The 19341-nt window shown below is 37.0% G+C and overlaps 1 protein-coding gene across 2 annotated transcripts in view; it reads right to left on the reverse strand.

Moving 5' to 3' along the window:
- Window positions 1-19341, reverse strand: part of LOC134813704 (armadillo repeat-containing protein 3-like) — a 44623-nt gene that overhangs the window by 12994 nt on the left and 12288 nt on the right. Inside the window, exon 1 of one of the 2 annotated variants that reach the window (XM_063821557.1) lies at window positions 9595-9619. The exons of the other annotated variant lie outside the window; for it this stretch is intronic. The gene's annotated coding sequence lies outside the window, so the exon portion shown is untranslated. Of the gene's footprint in view, window positions 1-9594; window positions 9620-19341 lie in introns of those variants that run through there. 2 annotated transcript variants of the gene reach the window in all.

Consider the following 19341-nt stretch of genomic DNA (forward strand, 5'->3'; position numbering starts at 1 on the left):
TATTTCGGTGTCCCTAATCATTTTAATTACACTCGTTCACTTGTCAAGGCGTGTAAGGTCATTCGGCGAATTTTCTTTAAAATATAATGATGTATTTGTGAAACAATTTGAACGTTTATTGATTGAAAAATTCATGTCATATTATATATTATTGGAACAAAAATTTTTGAATGTCAAAAATTAAAACTTAAAAATTAAAAATAATTTAAATTTAAATCAAACAAATTTCTTAAGTTGCATTGGCTATGTTACAATTTTTAGTTAAAATTTGAGGACTTTGACACGCAAACTATTGACATACGTTGCATGCCACTTTTTGCGCTCGAAGCGCGCGCCGCCGTTGTCATACGTTGTATGACCCGCCGAGCACGAGTGCGCGGCTCCCCCTGTATCGTCGAAACTCTACTATAGTGAAGCGACAGTGGGGGTCACCACGTGATACAACGCCGCACATGATACACCGCCATGATACAACGCCGCCGAAGGCGGGATACGAAACATGTATCAAGCAAACTACATTTTTGTTTATATTTTTCATTGCAGATCGTTACTCTGCTTTGCAAAACACCGATCTCACTGGTTTGACATCGTCATTCAAAGCTTAAATTAATATTTATTTCAGTTTAAAACATAATTTGTAAGCATTGGTTACTGAGTTGGAGGACTTCACCGCTTTGACGCGCCGCGCAAACTAGCATTCTTGCTTCGCATGAGATATAGCCGAGAAGCTTCAAAGGGGGGGGGGGGGGGGTTGATGGAGGGTTATGCTTTGTCAAAGTGGATGCTTTTAAAAATGAAACCGAAAGTCTTTAAACTGCGCGTTGTATTGGTTTTATATTTTATGTATAAGTATCGATTCGCATGACTTGTGACGAAATACCCAATTAATTAGAGTTAGTACAAGCCAAACACAAGGATATCTCGTGTCATTAATAATTAAGTGACATTAAGTGACCGGTGAGCCACACTTCTTGACAAATTTTGTTTAGAATAACGACCCAATCATAAGGTAAAAAGTGTAAGCTGTATTTTAAGGGCTATTCTCAGTCCATCTAAGTCGTAAGTTTGGAGGAATAATACGGCTAATTTTGAGATTCTTCAAAGTCTTGAACCAAAATATCCTGTTACGCCGTCAACTGGGCCCAGGAAACCTTACCGTTAGGAGCCTAACCACTAACTTTGGAAGTAAAAGAGATAGAAATGTCTGGTTTTCAACAAAATGTTCGTCTTGTAAAAATAACGTTTCCTCCTCAGGAGGAAAATTTAAAACAATTTAGATTTTGAACTATCGCGAAAAGTCATATTTTAGGCCTTATAAAACGGCGCAGCTTTAACTTTGCGGATTCTTGTTCTCTGATTGGCTGAATCGTATCACGTGCTACGTGGTGAAATTGCATCCTTGGAATAATTGAAGCGTGCAAATGCAATGAACTAACGAGCGCGCGCGGAGTTCAACAAGCTGTGAAAAGGCGATCACCCTGTAGTAATATCGCTAGCCGGTAACAGGTAAGGTCTGCTGGGCGCAGAGCAACGATCTGGAAGGGTTGACATCGTCAATCAAGTTACTGAGGGATAAGTTCCAACAACAAACAAAAGTGGGATAAATCTCGAATTGAAAATGGAAAACAAAAAGATTGCATTCTACAACGAAATCAAAAGTACAAAGTAGTTTAAATATTTTTTGTTTGGTTGAATAATTTTCAGACAATTGATTGAGATCTGACACGTGTAATTTTGTAATGATATTTTTAATGTTGCTCTAACCAGAGCCCTCTCGCTCGCAGTAGCGCGCGACCGCCTTGTAGCGCGATGCACTACTGGGTCACGCGCGCATCAAATAATGCTTCTCGCAACCACAGATCGGCGAGATGCGAAGGATTGACATCGTGAATCAAGCGACCGCCGAAGGCGGCAAAGGAGGATATTCTACTTGTGAAACAAGCGTGTCACGCAGTACGCGGATACACATGGCTATGTGAATATTTAATGTCTAATTTCTAATTTTTCTAATTTCTAATTTCTAGCCAATGTCCTGGCGGTGCTGAGCCGATGTAAAACTCTTCTGTAAACTCTTTTGTCTCTTGTAACTTGTTTATATTTTATATTTTAGTTATACTGTGTACTGTGTACAATAGTTATAGCGTATAGTGTGTAGTGTGTAGTGGTTATTTTGTTGTAACGTGTCACTTTATATTTTGCTACCAACGTCAGCCTTGACTTACCATTTATTGTAATTGGTACAGCATATATCAAAATTAAAACACTGTTTTCGATCTGACAGGTGATGGGCTCTCTCTGATGGGACATAGTTCTAGGGGGTACCCGGGGTACGAGTTAACGAATAGTGTTCGTGTCCTTCCACAATCCCCTCTCATTGTGTTTTTGACGGAGGAGGAGCCTAGTTCATCCGTCTGCATCGCTTAATCGAGTTAAAAATTTAGCCAATAACAAACTAAATTACATGTTATACTGATATCAGATGTAGAGTTTATAACATACAAATTCTAAATTTTTGACGGCTGACGATGGTAAGTCGCTACGTTTAACTCGGGACTTTTATAGTCTTAAGTCTTGGAGCTCAAAATGTCTCGTGCTGTGGGCCGTATAAACGGCGCTCACCACCGCCCCGCCTTACTGCTTACATTACTTCATGGTTGCGGGGCGGAGCCGGTGCCGTTTGTCTCGGCCTCGAGTGGCGAGTGCTTGCCCATCGAATACACGATTGAAACACTATACTAATTATTTACTGGCATTCTACAGTTTCCAAAACGAAGTACGAAGGTATATTAACTTTGAGCTTTGTTTTGGCGACTGCTTCATCGATGGGCGAGTAGGTATTTGTTGTTTAGCAGTGTTGAATATTGGAGCAATTATATAATGTATATCTCCATCATAATATAGGCTAGTGTAAACACAAATATAATCAATAATACAAACAAATAGTATTGTATTATTGGTAACTCGCTAGATTATAAATGTTATTTAAACACATATGTTTACGTCAATTATTACACGATTACACGATTTACACGATTAGAAAATGTATTTGTTATACTCAAGAAAACAACAATTTCAAGAAAACAACAATTTTATTTAGTATCAATTAAAGCAGACAAAAATATATTTCATATATATATAACTAGCACGAACTTTAGATCAGATATTTTAGGGGACTTGGAGTAGCAAGAGATTGACTAAAAGGTATATAACTTTTACAAAGATACGTCGAGAAGAATCCAGGGTGATACAGGATCGGAGAGTGCAGACCAAAAGTTTACGCACCCACCTTTGCCTCCTGAGTTCTTGGTTGGGTAGAAATTTATGCAAACTTGGTCGTTTATACTCCAAGTCCCTTTCTTAAAAGAAGTAGTATTAACTATGTCTAGAGTTAGCTTCGCTCAATAATAACAATATCAATATAATCAATATCAATACCAGATAAACCTACCGAATAAATTATTAAATATCAATTAATTCATTCCGATAAAAAATTTTATAAATTTAGATATTTAACTTATCTAAAAACATTACAACAAATGTTTAAAAAGCGCCCAAAATCGATTTGAAAGATTTTCTGTCTATAGTACAATCATGATAGTAATAGTAAGTGTGTGCCGCTGCAATTAGACTTGCTTACTGCAATTTAAAATTGTTTGGAGTCCAAGTATCTTTTAAGTCAGCTGCCTGTGCTTGTATTAATAGTGCTTTGGTTCTCAGTTTTATCAAGCTAATGGACGTTTCTAAGCAATTGCTTGAAGTTAAAATTTTTTTATGAACAGCGTTCCAAAGCTTGGCTGCATTAAACAAAAAGGTATTTGATTTATTTAGGAGAATAACCATTAGACTCGTTGCACGGTTTGAAATGTTGATAGCCTCATAAAGAGAGTATGGGCAGTGGTACTTGATAATCTTAGAGAATTCTAAAATACAGTGATATTTGTACAAGTTTTGAGCTGTAAGAATTTTTAATCTATTAAAAATGGGTTTTGTATGCTCCTTTTCGAAGTGTTTATGGTCTAGTTTTTGCATACCGTATGGTCTAGTACGTGCACATGTTGATTGTTTATCTAAATATGAGTCAAGGTCGCCAAAAAGGATCCTTATACAGTGCTTCTGTGTGATGAAAAGACTATCATTGGACCGTTCTTTGAGGACAACACCCCAAACACTTATACCATAACTGAGATGTGATTCAAAAAGAGCATTATATATTTTCAAATATAGTTCAGAAGGTATCGAGTGCCGAATTCTGCAGATTGCACCAGTCATAGATCGCAGTTTTTTACGGATGTAGTGCATGTGGGCAATCCAGTTTAGCTTACTATCTATAACAACACCTAAGAATTTGGTATCCTTGACTTGAGTAATAACCTTACCATTGATGAATATTGATCTAGATTCATCTAGCAGGATAGCAAATGGTCTGGTCCGTGCACAGGTGTCATCATATTCAGAGGCAGGTTTAAAATGTATGTAGCAGCATTTGGACATGTTGATATGAAGTAGATTACATTTCATGTAAATCGAGACATGTTTAAGTACTAAGTTGGCTTTTTTGTATGTTGCTTCTCTAGATGGTCCTGATATGAAGATATTAGTGTCATCAGCATAAAGTACAAATTTCACCTCACTGTCTGAAAAGCAGTTTACTATATCGTTCATATACAATAGAAGAGTAACGGCCCTAGAATTGACCCTTGTGGTACTCCAAATTTCACGTCCATTGTTTCTGATGGTACATCGTTATACATAACATACTGCTTTCTGTTAGTCAAATAGCTTTTTAGTAAGGTAAGTGCTGTGCCCCTAATACCGTAGGAATTTAATTTGCATAAAAGAATATCGTGATCAAGGGTGTCGAAGGCTTTGCTTAAGTCAATGAATATCCCTAGGACATGTTTATTGCTTGCCAGAGACTTAGTAACGGAGTCTATAGATTTGTGTAGAGCATGGGTGGTAGAATGGCCTTTTCTAAATCCAAACTGTGAGTCTGTTAGTACACCTTTAGATGTGAAGAAATTATAGAGGCGTTTATAAATGACCTTCTCGAAGATCTTTCCAAATAAAGGTAATATTGATACAGGCCGATAATTTTCAATGCATTCCTTATTGTCTTTCTTGTAAATAGGAATAACTTTACCAGTTTTAAAAATACTTGGGAATGTACCACTTTGTATACATGTGTTGTAAAGCCTAGCCAAGGTACCAGCAATGAGCTTGGCCGGTTTTTTAACAACAACTATAGGTATGTCACTCGCCTTACCATTTTGAAAATCCCTGATCACCTCTATAATTTCTTCTTCATTAGTTTCTTCCAGGTATATGGAGTCAGATACCGAATTAGACATAAACTGAGCAAATGATTCTACTGGTTCCAGAGAAATACTATTGTTTGACAATACATTTTTATTGAGATTACTTGCAAGAGATGTAAAATATTCACAGAATTTGTTAGCAATTATTCGTCTGCAAGTAACTCTCTGGCCATCTATAACAAAATCGTCCTTACATCTAGACACATTTTTGCCACGGAGTTCATTTATAATTTCCCAAGTCTTTTTTGAGTTCATGCTGTACTTCTCGAATTTTTGAGTATAGCACATAGCCTTTGCCATCTTTATTGAGCTCTTGAGAAACTTGTCGAATTCCTTGTAGTAGATGTGCTTGTTTGGATCCCCATCAGGTAGTTTTAATGTACAAGTCTTCTTCCATTCGAAATACAACCTAGCTTTCTTGTCGATGGAGTTAATGAGGCCCTGGGTGATCCAAGGGTTGGTTATGCTGTTACGTTTAGTGGTTCTAGGAGTTAGAAGTTTGCAAGACAAATCTATCTTTTCTTGAAATAACTGCACGAAAGAGTCAAATGTGTTACAGCTGTGGTGGAACCTATCTATATCGTTTTCTATTTCAAGACAGAGCTTCTCTAAGTTAGCATTACTATAGTCGTAGTGTATAGTAATTTTGTCTGATGAATCAGGTGTTGGCACAGAGTCAGGGGAAAGTTCAATAAGAGTGAATATAGGGTGATGGTGGGAGATCTTGTCAGATATCACACCAGAAATAAGGGATTGATCTACGACATTGGTATGGATATTGTCAATACAGGTCCTGGAACAGCCAGGCATTTGGTGAGTTGGTACTGATATGGTTGGTATGAAGCCGTTATTGAATATTATTTCTTGGAATTTGTCCTCTGATGGAGATGGGTCGTTCAAAATGTTAACATTGAAATCACCAAGAATATATACTTTTTTGCCATTCAGTTTTGAGAGAATACATTCATACGCTTTGTTGAACATCTCAAGTGATGCGTTTGGGGGACGGTATATAACCCCTACGACAGTTGGATCTTGCAAGCTAGTGATAGATACAAACAGTGATTCTATGTGTTCATTACAGAGAGATAAGTCAGTGATTTTGTTAAAGTTAAGGGAATCGTGTAGGTAAAGACACACTCCTGACCCTTTACCCTTGAACTGGTTTTTCTCTTGGCAAAAGTAGCGTGATTGGTAACAGGAGGAGTATCCGTTAAGCTGATACAGAGTTCCATTTTCGGGATTAGTGTTTGTTTCTGCAAGGCCGATAACAGAGAATTTGTGGTCGATACAAGACAATTCAACTGCAAAGTTGTCAAAGTTTGATGCATTTCCATCAATATTTAGAAATAATTTTGACAAATATTTAGCTGAATTTTTAGGTAGGATGGTGGCATTCAACTCTGTTATTGAGAATGTTTTGCAATTTTCAAGAATCTTTGAGCTATTGTAGATAGATTCAATATAATTAACTGGCTCATCATCAATGAGGCCATTGTTTGCAAAGTGGGGAGCTTGGTAGAAAGGGTTATACCGAACGATATCATTGGCATCAGTGCATATTTTGCAGTATGTTGCATCTCGAAATTTGACTATGTTATCATCAGTTTTGCATTTTTTGTGCATTATTTTGTCACACATCTGACAAGTTATGAATGGATGTCCAGCACGCACAGGTCTATTGCAGCAGCAGCAAATTTCGCATATTAGTTTGGCTATCATGACATAACTACGGATCTACGAGAACGTGGGGAAAATCTTTTTTGGGCCTTGGTAACATCACTGAACAACCTCCCATCAACGGGGCTACCTAGGATCTTATGTGCAATTGCCCGGGAGAGTTTAAAGATACCGCTTGACCCCAGGTGGATTGGGTCATCCGGCTTCTTATATCTACAAAACTGCTTGTCCAGTAGACCCTCCTCATCAACAAAACTATCAAAATCTAAAGTGCCTATTCTAGTATTAGTATTACAGTACCCAAATAATAAACTATTAAACTCCATGGCTCTGTCATTCAGCCAGGAGGACCTAGTTGGAAGGATGGGTGAGACAATAACTTTAGAATATGGACACATATCACAAATATTCTTGAGCTTCTTCGTCAGCTCATTAGCCCAATGTTTAACATCACCCCCTCCCCTCTTGATATTATTTATACCACAGTGTACTACAACGTTCTTGTATCCAACACAAAGAACAGGGTCTAACTGATCTATTGTGAAACATTCGATTCTTTTCCCAGGCAGCTTGTGTCCAAATGTTCCTTTTCCAGCCCCAAATTTGAGGAACCGGGTGTTTGAATCACCGACAATCAAGGTCGCATTGATGCTCCTGCTTACGTAGCGGAAGGTAATACTGTATCTTAAGTCCCTCTTTTCTGTGCTTTTATCAATTCGGTGGTCCCAAAGAAACTGGGACTGTTTGCTCATGACATAGAGACTACGTCCCTCTATTGTCTCTACGACCTCTCCTTCAAGCTGATCCTTTTTTGTGAATTTTACAGAGCAATCACCACCTAAGGATACTGTAAATATGGAACTATCATGGACCAGTGATTGCTCGTTATCAGAGTGCTTAGGAAGAAAACTGTTCCCATCAGTGTACCGATTTATCAAGCACTGATTGATTGTTGAACTAGGACATTCTTCCTTTATCTTGGAGACAAGCTCATTCAGAACATCAGGGAAGTCTGTCGATTTTGGTTTTTCAGCTTTAGCCCCGGGGTATTGATAAGGTTCGCCAAAGCTCAGAACCCCATGCCCATTTTCGGAGTTACTATCAAAGGCTTCCTTATGTTGGTCTAAGAAAACTAAAAGCTCAGAGTTCAATTTTTCATCTACAAATTCTGGGACATACGACAGAATATGCTTGGACTTAGGGTCGTCTACACTTGCATGCTTCTGTGCATCTAGGAGAAGCTGTTCTTGGTCCGTTTCACATGGTGCAGGTGACCCTATATTAAAAGGAGGCATGGGCAGATCAGGGGTGGAAACATTTGATGACCTACTGTTTTTAAAACAGTTTATGTCAAGTTTGAGCTCAGCAAGCTTGCTGTTGATGGAGTCGAGAGTTCTGAGATGGCTATCGTTGTCTTTAAGGTTCTTGATGGACTTCTGAATGGCTTCTAGAGAATCTTGTAGAGAGCTACCATCCGAGGTAGTGTGACCCATTGGCATGCTCAAGCTGCAGGGAGCTGACAAGTAGGAAGAGGACTTGACTTCGTTTTCACATCTCTGTCCACTTACTACAGCACAAACACTTTCAGCAAGACCTAGCAGGGATAGGAGACCTTCTGCTAAAGTTAGTTTGTTCAGGGATGAACAACTCTTGATCATGGCTGGTGTAATGATCGCAAACTTGTTTACTTCAAGTTTCAGGATACTGCAAATGTTAATCTTGATTAAGTCTACCTCTGAGCGTAGGTTCTGTGCGTGGGTTAACAGATAGGTGTCGAGGGGAGCAGATCTATTTGTGAAGAAACTAAGGAGACTGCTGACATTTTTGTCTTCTTCTGAGTCCTGATTTTCTGAATGAATTAGTTTATCGACATCTCTAAGCATTTCGTCAATATTGTCTATGACTGAAGCTGAGGAAGTGGTGGGTGTATCCTGATCGGGAACCGTAGTGGATGAAGTCTGGTCTGCAACAGGTTGAGGTTTCTCACACTTTTCTTGAGTGTCAGTGGGGGTTTCCATCATGGTGAAGAGGCAATGGGGGTACCAGACAGACCAGGGGGCACCTTCACGTCCAACTAGCACACTCACTGAAAAGAAGGAAGAGCAGAAAGCAGTTTGAAATGTTCTGTTGTGGAAAACAATGAAAGTGTTAACTGGATTAGTCAAAATGATTCAAAAGATTGAAAAATTGAACAGACTGACGGACTACGACACATGGGACAAGAGAGTGAGTGAGTATGAAAAATATGAGGTGGTTGGACTGGCAAGCCCTATCATTTAATCAGAATACATTACATATAATCCGTAAGCCATATATATATGTCAGCCTGTTCTTGGAGCACAGCCCCAAAAGTTATTAGAAGTGAAGTTCAAGTTTTAAGTTTAAAATTCTTTCAACACTATCTACACATTAATCAGGGTTGTCCAATTGTCCAATTGTGGATTGTGGTGTGAATGGAGCCAAACAGAAACATTATTCACTACAACTACTTAACTTCTTAACAGGTTAAGAGTGCCAGTCTTCTGTTTCAGCACCCCCTGGACCATCATAGTACCCCCGATGCAGTTGACTTTAGCAAGCCATGGACATATTGGACATCCTCAAATTATTTGTTATATAGTAGTGTTGAAAATATTAAATAATAACAATTTTAAAATATAAAATAAATCACTTCCCTCTGAAGTAGAACAGATGATGGGAGAGCTTCAAACATGGCGATGGAGGGAAGCGGTGTCTCACCGCTGGGAGGTAAATTAATACCCGTATCGCGATGGTAAAATTTTATGATATGAGATCTCAAGTAAAAAATAACACAAAAAATAAAAAGTGAATGTTGTCAGTGTAGTGAAATCGGAGGCAACATTAATAAAGACGTATACACTTAAACCGTTACAATTATAGTCCCCATCTTGTTTTAAATACTCACAATAAAATACACACAAAAAACACACAAACGTCCCCAAAACATTAACTTCAATTTATATTTCCCTAGTTGAATTTAACTTATTTTATGAAATTGATACATTCGAGAAGATATCGTGATTACATGGTAGCCATCCATGATCCCCATTTAGCCCTAGGTTTTGTATATGAAGCAAATGGTTCTTAAATCTCTTTTTAAATAGTGAAATTGACAAAATATGATACGGTACATCATGATCAAGAAGATAATTTAAAATTTTGGATGCATTAAAAACAAAATTACTATTCTTGGTCTTAGACATTGAGAATTTAGGATATAGAAGTCTGCATGATCTACTTGACTTGCTAAACCGGCGATAGACATCAACAGGAATTTGTTCTTTAAGTAGCCTCATTGCAATACATCCAGTAAAGTATGTAAATAAGTTAAACAAGGTTAATAATTTCAAACGAAAGAACATTGGTTTCGTATGTTGAAACTTGTGATCAATCTTTATTGTTTTCCTACTCACAATACGAATACATTTTTTCTGCAACACAAACAGTTTTTGCAGCAAAGGATGGTGAAAAACAGCACCCCACAGTGGTATACAATACATTAAATATGGTTGAACAAGTGAAATATATACTTGTCTTAACACTTTGGCTGGTACTATAGAACTTATTGAGTAGAGTGATCCGCAAGATTTTGAAACTTGCGTTATTACATTGGTAATATGATCATTCCACGTTAAATTAGAATTAATAATGACTCCCAAAAATTTACACTTATTCACTTGATTAAACTGGTTGTTAAGTATTCCAACAAACTTTTGATTCTTAGGAACTTTACTACTTCCGAATTCCATAAAACAGCATTTTTCAAAATTAATGATTAACCTATTTAAGCAGCAATAGTCGTGAATCTTTGATAATACCTCATTAGCATTTTTGTAGAGTAAATTTCGGTCTTTATTTTGAAGAAAAAGGTTTAAATCATCTGCAAAGAGGATAAATTTAGCTAACTCACAAATATTTGCCAAATCATTGATAAAAATAATGAAGAGCAGGGGGCCTAACACTGACCCCTGTGGAATACCACAGGTTATTTTCAAGAGACAACTTTCGAATCCCCCATAGCTAACATACTGAAACCGATCTGATAAATAACTGTTTAATAATTTAATGACATTTCCTCGAATACCATAGTTCTCCAGCTTTTCTAACAAGATATTATGCCGCACTGTATCGAAAGCTTTGGAAAAATCTATAAATATACCTAATGTAAAATTCTTATTATCGATAGCATCATGAAGATTTTCTACTGCTGAAACAAGTGCATGAAAGGTTGAGTGCTTACTGCGGAAACCAAACTGATTATCACAGAAAAGATTGTGCTTATTAAAGAAATCAGATACGTTTTTATGTATTAACTTCTCGAAAATCTTAGCAAAAACAGGTAACATTGAAATAGGACGATAATTGCTTATATCAGAAATAGATCCTTTATTCTTATACAAAGGAATTATTTTTGCTGCTTTTAATTCTTTCGGAAAATAACCTTCATTTGCACATTTATTAAAAATATCAGCCAGTAAAGGACTTAAAGTGGTAGCTAAAAGTTTGAGGACCCTAGGAGAATAATACGTACCCTTGCTATTATTAAGCTTACTTATAATATTATTTATTTCTTCACTTGAAAAATTAATATCCGATAGCTCGCTTATGTTCCTCTCAGGCATATATTTATTAAAATCTGTTAAATCCGCGTTAGCATTTTCACCATACGTTTTTAGTAAAAGATCATTAGCAATATTAACAAAATAATAATTAAAATTATGCGCTGCATCTTGATTAGGAAAAACTAGTAATCTGTTTGATCTCTTCCTACCTAGTAAACCGTTTATCAGTTTCCAAGTCTTTTTCAAATCATGTTGATTTGCTTTAAAACATTTATCAAAATACTCAAATTTTTCTTTACTTCTAATAGCATCAAACACTCGTTTGTAATCAACATATTTGTTCCAATTAACTCTAGTTTTATTCATAACCCAAATATCATAGAGTTTGTTTTTAGTGTCACTACTCTTGGCCACTCCTATTGAAATCCAATCAGAGCGAAGAAGAGAATTATTACCACTAGACTTCTGACTTTTAATAAACCACTTATCATACAGAGTTCTAAAATTTCTGTCAAAAAAGGAATACATATTTTCGGCAGAATCACTTTCAAGATCAAATTTTAATAATTTAAAATCATTCAAAAACCCTTGTAATAAAAAGTCATTAATATTTACTTTATTTCTATTTCTACACTTTTCGTTAGGATCAAAATTATAGTCCAAAACTACGAATGTAGGAAGGTGACGACTTATATTACATCGTATAAGGCCGTTACAAATTATGTTAGATATATTGTTAGTAAGTATATGATCAATACATGTGCCATTTAAGCCTCCAAAATGAGTAGCACGTGAGATAATTGGTAAAAAGTTATTGCTAAACATGCAGTCTAAATATCTCCTAACAACACTAGAATTGGAGTTATATAGATTTACATTAAAGTCACCAAGAATATAGCTTTTGTGTCCCTTAAATGTGTTCAATTTACTTAAGATACTGCCAAACATATCGATAAATGAATCAAAGTTTCCACTTGGTGATCTATAACAATTAACAACTAGTAACTTTTCAGATTTAACTGTTATTTCAACACAAAGTGATTCAAAATCAACGGTAGAATAACAAAGCTCAAATTTTTGATTAATATTATTAAATTTGTCACGCAAAAACGTTACCAAACCAGAACCTTTGTGTTTAAGCTTTCCATCCTCCTTCAATAATCGATTAAGTACAAATTTATTATAACCCGGTATGTAAAATGGTTGTGACTCATGTTCTGTTACATTAGTTTCACAAAGGAAATATCCATCAGCTTTGAAACGTCCATGGTGCACTAAAAAGCAGTCAAAATTTGATCTGAATCCATCAATATTCAAACTTAATAACGATAATCCATTGTCGTTCATTTTTTCTTCAAAATCATCTAACTTATAATAGACGCACTGACGCAGTATCTGGCTGCAATCTTGTAAATTCTCGCTAAGAGTTTCAACATCCGGGATAAAATCTATCATTTCATTGTAATAATATTCAAAAGGAGCAAAGAACGGTTGTTCGGAATAAAAATCAGTTTCAATATATTCAACAGTACTGGTAGTAGCAGTGTTTAAGTCAAGTAAGGGTAAGGGCATACATGACGAACAAATATTAGACTTAACACAGTTCTTGTGCAACATTTTGAAACATTGTTTACACTGTGCAATCTTTTCATTAAATATATCAATATTTGTTAAACATGTCACACACTTATAATACTCAATATAATCGTCATAGCATATTTTACAATACCATACAAATTGCTGAAGTATAAATATGGTACTATTGTCTAGCTTTAAACAAGATCCATGATATATGTCCTTACAGTTGTTGCAACGTAGAATGAATTGGTGAAAGTACAAAATTTTATGACAGAAGACGCATTGCTTACGGTCAGAGGGAATGAGGATGTTGGGAAGGGTCATGTTTGAAACTCCGTCATCCATAACTCTCTGTTAGAAATATTAAAATCTGAAAAATAGTTGTATTAGAAATATTCATCTCACGGTGTGAATTCAGTATTGTTCAAAAAGGGGCTCTCACAAAACAAAAACTCTTTAGGTTCAAAAGTAGGCACACAAATCAACAAATCAGCAGTATTCCTAATCAGCTTAGGATTACCGTTAGCATTCATTCTCAATAAAACATTCCCATTCTTGTAGTCAACCCAACAAGAGTTTAGTCCACCAAATCTGACAGCATCGTTGACCTGCCCTAATAATGCCGCTCGTTTATATGTTATATTGGGCTGTACCCCGACACCCTTTTCGGGGTTCTCAAACAGCAATTTCTTTTTATCTGGGGAAATGTTTTTAGTGCTTTTCCTATTTCTAAACACTTTCTGTGCTGTTGATCTATCTTTGAAGCGAGCAATAAACCTAGGGGCTTTACCCTTCTTGCCCTTCAAGGGATGAGCGGCTACAAGGTCATCCTTAACAATGTCCACACCTAACTGTTCACACAACAAGACCACTTGGTCCTCACAACTATTGCTCTCATTAACTAGCAAATTGGTAAAACAAACGTTTTCCCTACGTGAGTATTGATCTAAATTATCTAGTTCCACTTCTAGTTTGCAGATCGCCTCCGCTTGACGATCGACAACTTTGCTGAGCTTTGAGTTAACGTGTCGAAGTTCCACGAAGTCGTCCAACAATTTAGCATGATCACTACGAGCTATACTAAGTTCGGTTTCTAGATGTTGCATAAATTTCCATAACTCTTGAACTGATCTTAGTTCTGACTCACCGTTGGAAAAGTGAGGTAGCTGTGGCTGTTGTAGTTGTTGACGTGGCATCTGATCGTGCTGATAACCGTTGCCAAACTGAGAAGTCACGGGACAGTAGGAATTACGGGAAGCCTTGCTCTGTCGGCGATCCGAGTTTTGTTGAGAATTGCCATGATGAGACATGTCTTCAAATTTCAATAAACAGGCAGAGCAAGATTTTTAAAACGAATTGAAAGTAGTGATAAGAGATCTGAAAGTAGTGATAAGAGATCTGAAAGTAGTGATAAGAGATCTGAAAGTAGTGATAAGAGATCTGATTACTAAAATTAATATTCTTTTTGCTTTAATATAATTACATGTCACATAATTGATTAGTTGAATGAAACGTGTGCTACAAATGTCTACGCCTCACGCAGAACTGCGTACCGCTTAGTACTTCATGCTTGAGCGGTACTGCTGTTCACAGAGGCGCGCACTCAATTTAATCACAAATATGAAATAACGAGCGCGCGGTTTTTGGAATTTCTCCATTATTATTATTAGATCTATTTGATTCACGATGTCAATCCTTCGCAGCTCGGTGAGGCACTGCAGTGGTGCATCCCGCCGATCTACCGAAGAAGCATTATTTGATGCGCGCGCGACCCAGTAGTGCATCGCGCTACAATCGATCTATTAATTAGATTGCAGTGCTCACGGCCTGTACTGCGTGAACGACAGAAATATGTTTTAAATTATTTTGCTTCTGAAATTTTTGCTCTGGTAATTAAGAAATGCGACATGTAATTGTAAAATAACAATTAAATAGATCCTGTGCGCGGCGCCTACAGCTGACCTACGAATTTCTGAACAATTGAAAATTGTGGCTGTGTGCGCGGCGTACTGTATATGTGTTTGAAATTGAATTTGAATTTATTTATGAATATAACATTATGTATTGATTGTTTTGCGGTAAATAAAAATGTTTCTTTCCTAAAAATGTTTCTTTCCTCTAACCGACGCACGCGCCGATTTAATTTGGTTCACAATTCACGTCGAGCGTCATCGACGATGTTTTCATTCACCTAACCATGTGCTTTCGCGCCACGCGGTACTGCAGGCGTTGCTCTATAACCAGAGCCCTCTCGCTTGCAGTAGCGCGCGACCTCCGTAGGCGGCAAAGGATATATTCAACTTGTGAAACTAGCGCGTCACGCATGGTACGCGTATACACATGGCTATGTGAACTGCGGGCTTAGTTCTTTCACAATACAAGCTGGGAGGTGGGTGCGCGTTACTACAATTAGCGCAAGGGCTCTATAATATAGATAGAACAAAGCAGCACACAGGGAAACTAAAGTGCAAAGAAACTGCTGCTAACTGCTGCTGTCGCACGCTCAAGAAAACAACAATTTCAAGAAAACAACAATTTTATTTAGTATCAGTTAAAGCAGACAAAAACATATTTTATATATATAACTAGTGCAAACTTTAGACCATATATCTTAGGGGACTTGGAGTAGCAAGAGAGTGACCAGAAAGTATATGTATACTTTTACCAAAAATACGTCGAAATGAATCCAGGGTGATACAGGATCTGAGAGTGCAGACCATAAAGTTTACGCACCCACCCTTGCCTCCTGAATTCTTGGTTGGAAAGACAATTATGCAAAATTGGTCGTTTATACTCCAAGTCCCTTTGTTAATAGAAGTAGTATTATTTATGTCTGGAATTAGCTTCATTCAATAATAACAATATCAATATAATCAATATTAATATCAATATCAGACTAAACTATCAAATAAATAAATTATCAAATATCAATTATTAATTCACTCTGATTAAAAAGTTATAAATTAGGATATCTAATATTTAAGAATTACAACTACAAGTTGTTAAAAACGCCCAAAATAGATCTGAGATATTTTCAGTCTGTAGTACAATAATGATAGCAATAGTTTAAATTATGTTATGTGCTGTGTGCTGTGCTGCTGCAATCAGATTAAATTACTGTAACTTAAAATTGTTTGGAGTCCAAGTCTCTTTTAAGTCAGCAGCCTGTGATTGTATTAATAGTGCTTTCGTTCTCAATTTTATCAAGTTAATGGAAGTTTCTAGACAATTGCTTGAAGTTAAAATTTTTTTATGAACAGTGTTCCAAAGCTTGGCTGCATTAAACAAAAAGGTATTTGATTTATTTAGAAGAATAACTGTTAGACTCGTTGCACGGTTTGAAATGTTGATAGCCTCATGTTATGATTTGATATTTTATCTATAATTCGTGAGTTCTTCAGAGAATTGATACACTTGTTATAACTTGGACTTGAATCCTAGGCTAAGGATAGAAATGGTTAATAATCATTATATTGCATAATATTACAATTCACAACATTCCTCCTTCATCTTTCAATACCTCGTGTTAGGATAAAAACAGCGCGCATAAAAGTACTGGACATAAATTACTTTATAAAATTTAAAACGTTCTGCGCGTTCCATAAAATCCTTCCTCTCTCTCTTCTGTCATTCAAATACGTGAACATTCAAAGCTTTCGATTCCGAAATAATCAATCAATTCTGGTTTAAAAAATGCACGATGCTTTAATTATACGAAACAAAATTATTTAAAAAAAACAATGTCCTTCTCGGATTTCTTACTCCTTGTCAATATTCAGTTAACTGTACATATTGTGTAAAAAATTCACCGTATAAAATTCGTGTAATACTCAAAAACAATTGTGTGTAAAATCTTAACGTTTGATCTTAACGATATTTTTCATAAGATTGTTTAGGTTTTAGAGCTAATCGCTCTGACCTGCGAGTTTGGTTAGTTTCTTGTGCTTCACCTGAACTGGGGTTATTGTTAGTTAACTCTGGTTCGTTCGTTCTGAGAGGTGTGTTAGGTAAATCAACTTCAGTTAATTGTTCTGACGACACAACCGTACTAGAATTAGGTAAAGTAAAACATTCAGTCTCTGGAGAATTGTCCTTTTCCGACGTCTCTGCTTGTTGTAGTACCGAAACTGATCTTTGCTTGATATGGTCTGCGTGTTTAATCACGTTTCTTCCGTCAAACATAACTTCGTACATGTTAGAGTTCCCGATTCTTCGTTGAATTTCTCCTTGACTCCAAGTGTCTTTGTTCTGTGGTTGCACATATACTTTCTGCTTGTCTTCAAACTGGCGGTTTCTGATTCTGCTGGCATTCAGTATTTCCTGTTCTTTATCCACGTTCAATCTTTCAGACGTTTCACGATCTGCTGGAAATACGTGATTCAACCTTGTTCTTACATAAAGCTTCTTAAATAGTGCTTCAGACGGTGGTATCCCAGTAACGCTGTGCGGAGTGATTCTGTAGTTAACTAAGAAATTTGCTAGATTCTTGTCGACATCTTTACAATTTTCATACATCTTTTTCATCGCGTCTTTGAATGTTCCTACAAATCTCTCACAGCATCCATTACTTTTTGGGTGATACGTTCCTGTCTTTAAGTGGTGTATGTTGTTCCTCTGCAAGAAATCTTCGAATTCCTGTGAAGTAAAGTTTGTTCCGTTGTCACTCACTATAACAAACGGTAGTCCGAATCTACTGAAAATGGTTCTCAAAGCTCTGATCGTTGCTGATGATGTGGTGTTATTGTTCATCTTTACCACTTCAGGCCAACGTGAATGAGCGTCATAAACTACTAACCACATGCTGTTGAGAAATGGTCCAGCGTAATCAATGTGGACTCTTTGCCAAGGCATTGATGGTCTGGTCCATGGGTGTTCAATCAAACTTGGTAAACTCTTCCCATGTTTCCCACATGTTGTGCACGTGTTAGCTATTTGCTCGATCTCTGAGTTTATTAACGGCCAATATACGTAAGATCGTGCTAATGTTTTCATCCTGCTGATACCTAGGTGTGTTGCGTGTAACATCTCCAATACCGTAGTCCTTAACTTAACTGGAATGATAACTCTGCAACCCCATGTCAAACATCCGTTTTCTATTGAAATGTCGTTTCTCCGATTCCAATAAGCGGTCATTTCATCTGTGAAATTTGTTTCTCTATCTGACCATCCATTCTTCACGTAGTGTAGAACTTTCGATAAGACAGGGTCCTTCCTGGTATGTGATTCGATGTTTTTAGCCGTTAATCCTGTATTTTCTATATCCACACTCTGTACCCAATCGTTTTCTGTTTCCTTTTCATCTTCTGGGGTGTGTGGTCTTGGTAGTCTCGATAACATGTCAGCGTTCCCATGGGCTTTGGTTGATCTGTAGCAGATATCATAGTCGTAATCCATGAGAAATAATGACCATCTGGTTAATCTTGCTGCGGTCATGACTGACAGTTGCTTGTTTTTGCTGAAGATGTGTACTAGTGGCTGGTTGTCGGTTATCAGTTTAAACTTCCTTCCATACAGGTACAAATGGAAACGTTTAACAGCCCACACAATCGCTGCTGCTTCACGGTCGATTTGTGCGTAGTTCTTTTCCGCTGCAGTTAAAGTCCTTGAAATATACTCGATTGGACGTTCCGATCCATCAGGCATTGTATGTGACAGTACTGCACCCAATCCGGTCGGAGAGGCGTCGGTGTCAAGTTTCAGCGGTTTCTTAGGATCGTACAAAGTCAGCACTACATCCGAGCTAAGTAGTTCCTTCAAATTCTTCCAAGCTTCTTGTTGTCTCTTTGTCCACTTCCATTCTACTCCTTTCTTTCTGAGTTCATCTAATGGAGCAACAACCTGTGACATGTTTGGTAGATACCTCCTGTAGTAGTTCACTCCTGACAAGAATGATACTAATTCTTCTACTGATCGTGGTGCTCTCATGTTTAGCATATCTTCCACTTTCGACTTAACGGGTCTGATCCCGTCTTTGTTTACCTCATGTCCTAGGTAAATCACAGAGTCTTTTAAGAATTCTGACTTTTCCATCTTGCATCTGTATCCTTGGTTTTCCAATCGGCCAATAACTTCGTTGAGTATTCTCAGGTGTTCCTCTCTGTCCTTTCCGGAAACGAGGATGTCGTCCACTCTGCAACAACACATTGGTATCCCTGCCAATGTCTGATCTATGGTCTCTTGAAAAA

Source organism: Bolinopsis microptera, chromosome 4 (assembly GCF_026151205.1).
Source record: "Bolinopsis microptera isolate Bmic1 chromosome 4, MBARI_Bmic_1.0, whole genome shotgun sequence".
In the NCBI taxonomy this organism is placed as follows: domain Eukaryota; kingdom Metazoa; phylum Ctenophora; class Tentaculata; order Lobata; family Bolinopsidae; genus Bolinopsis; species Bolinopsis microptera.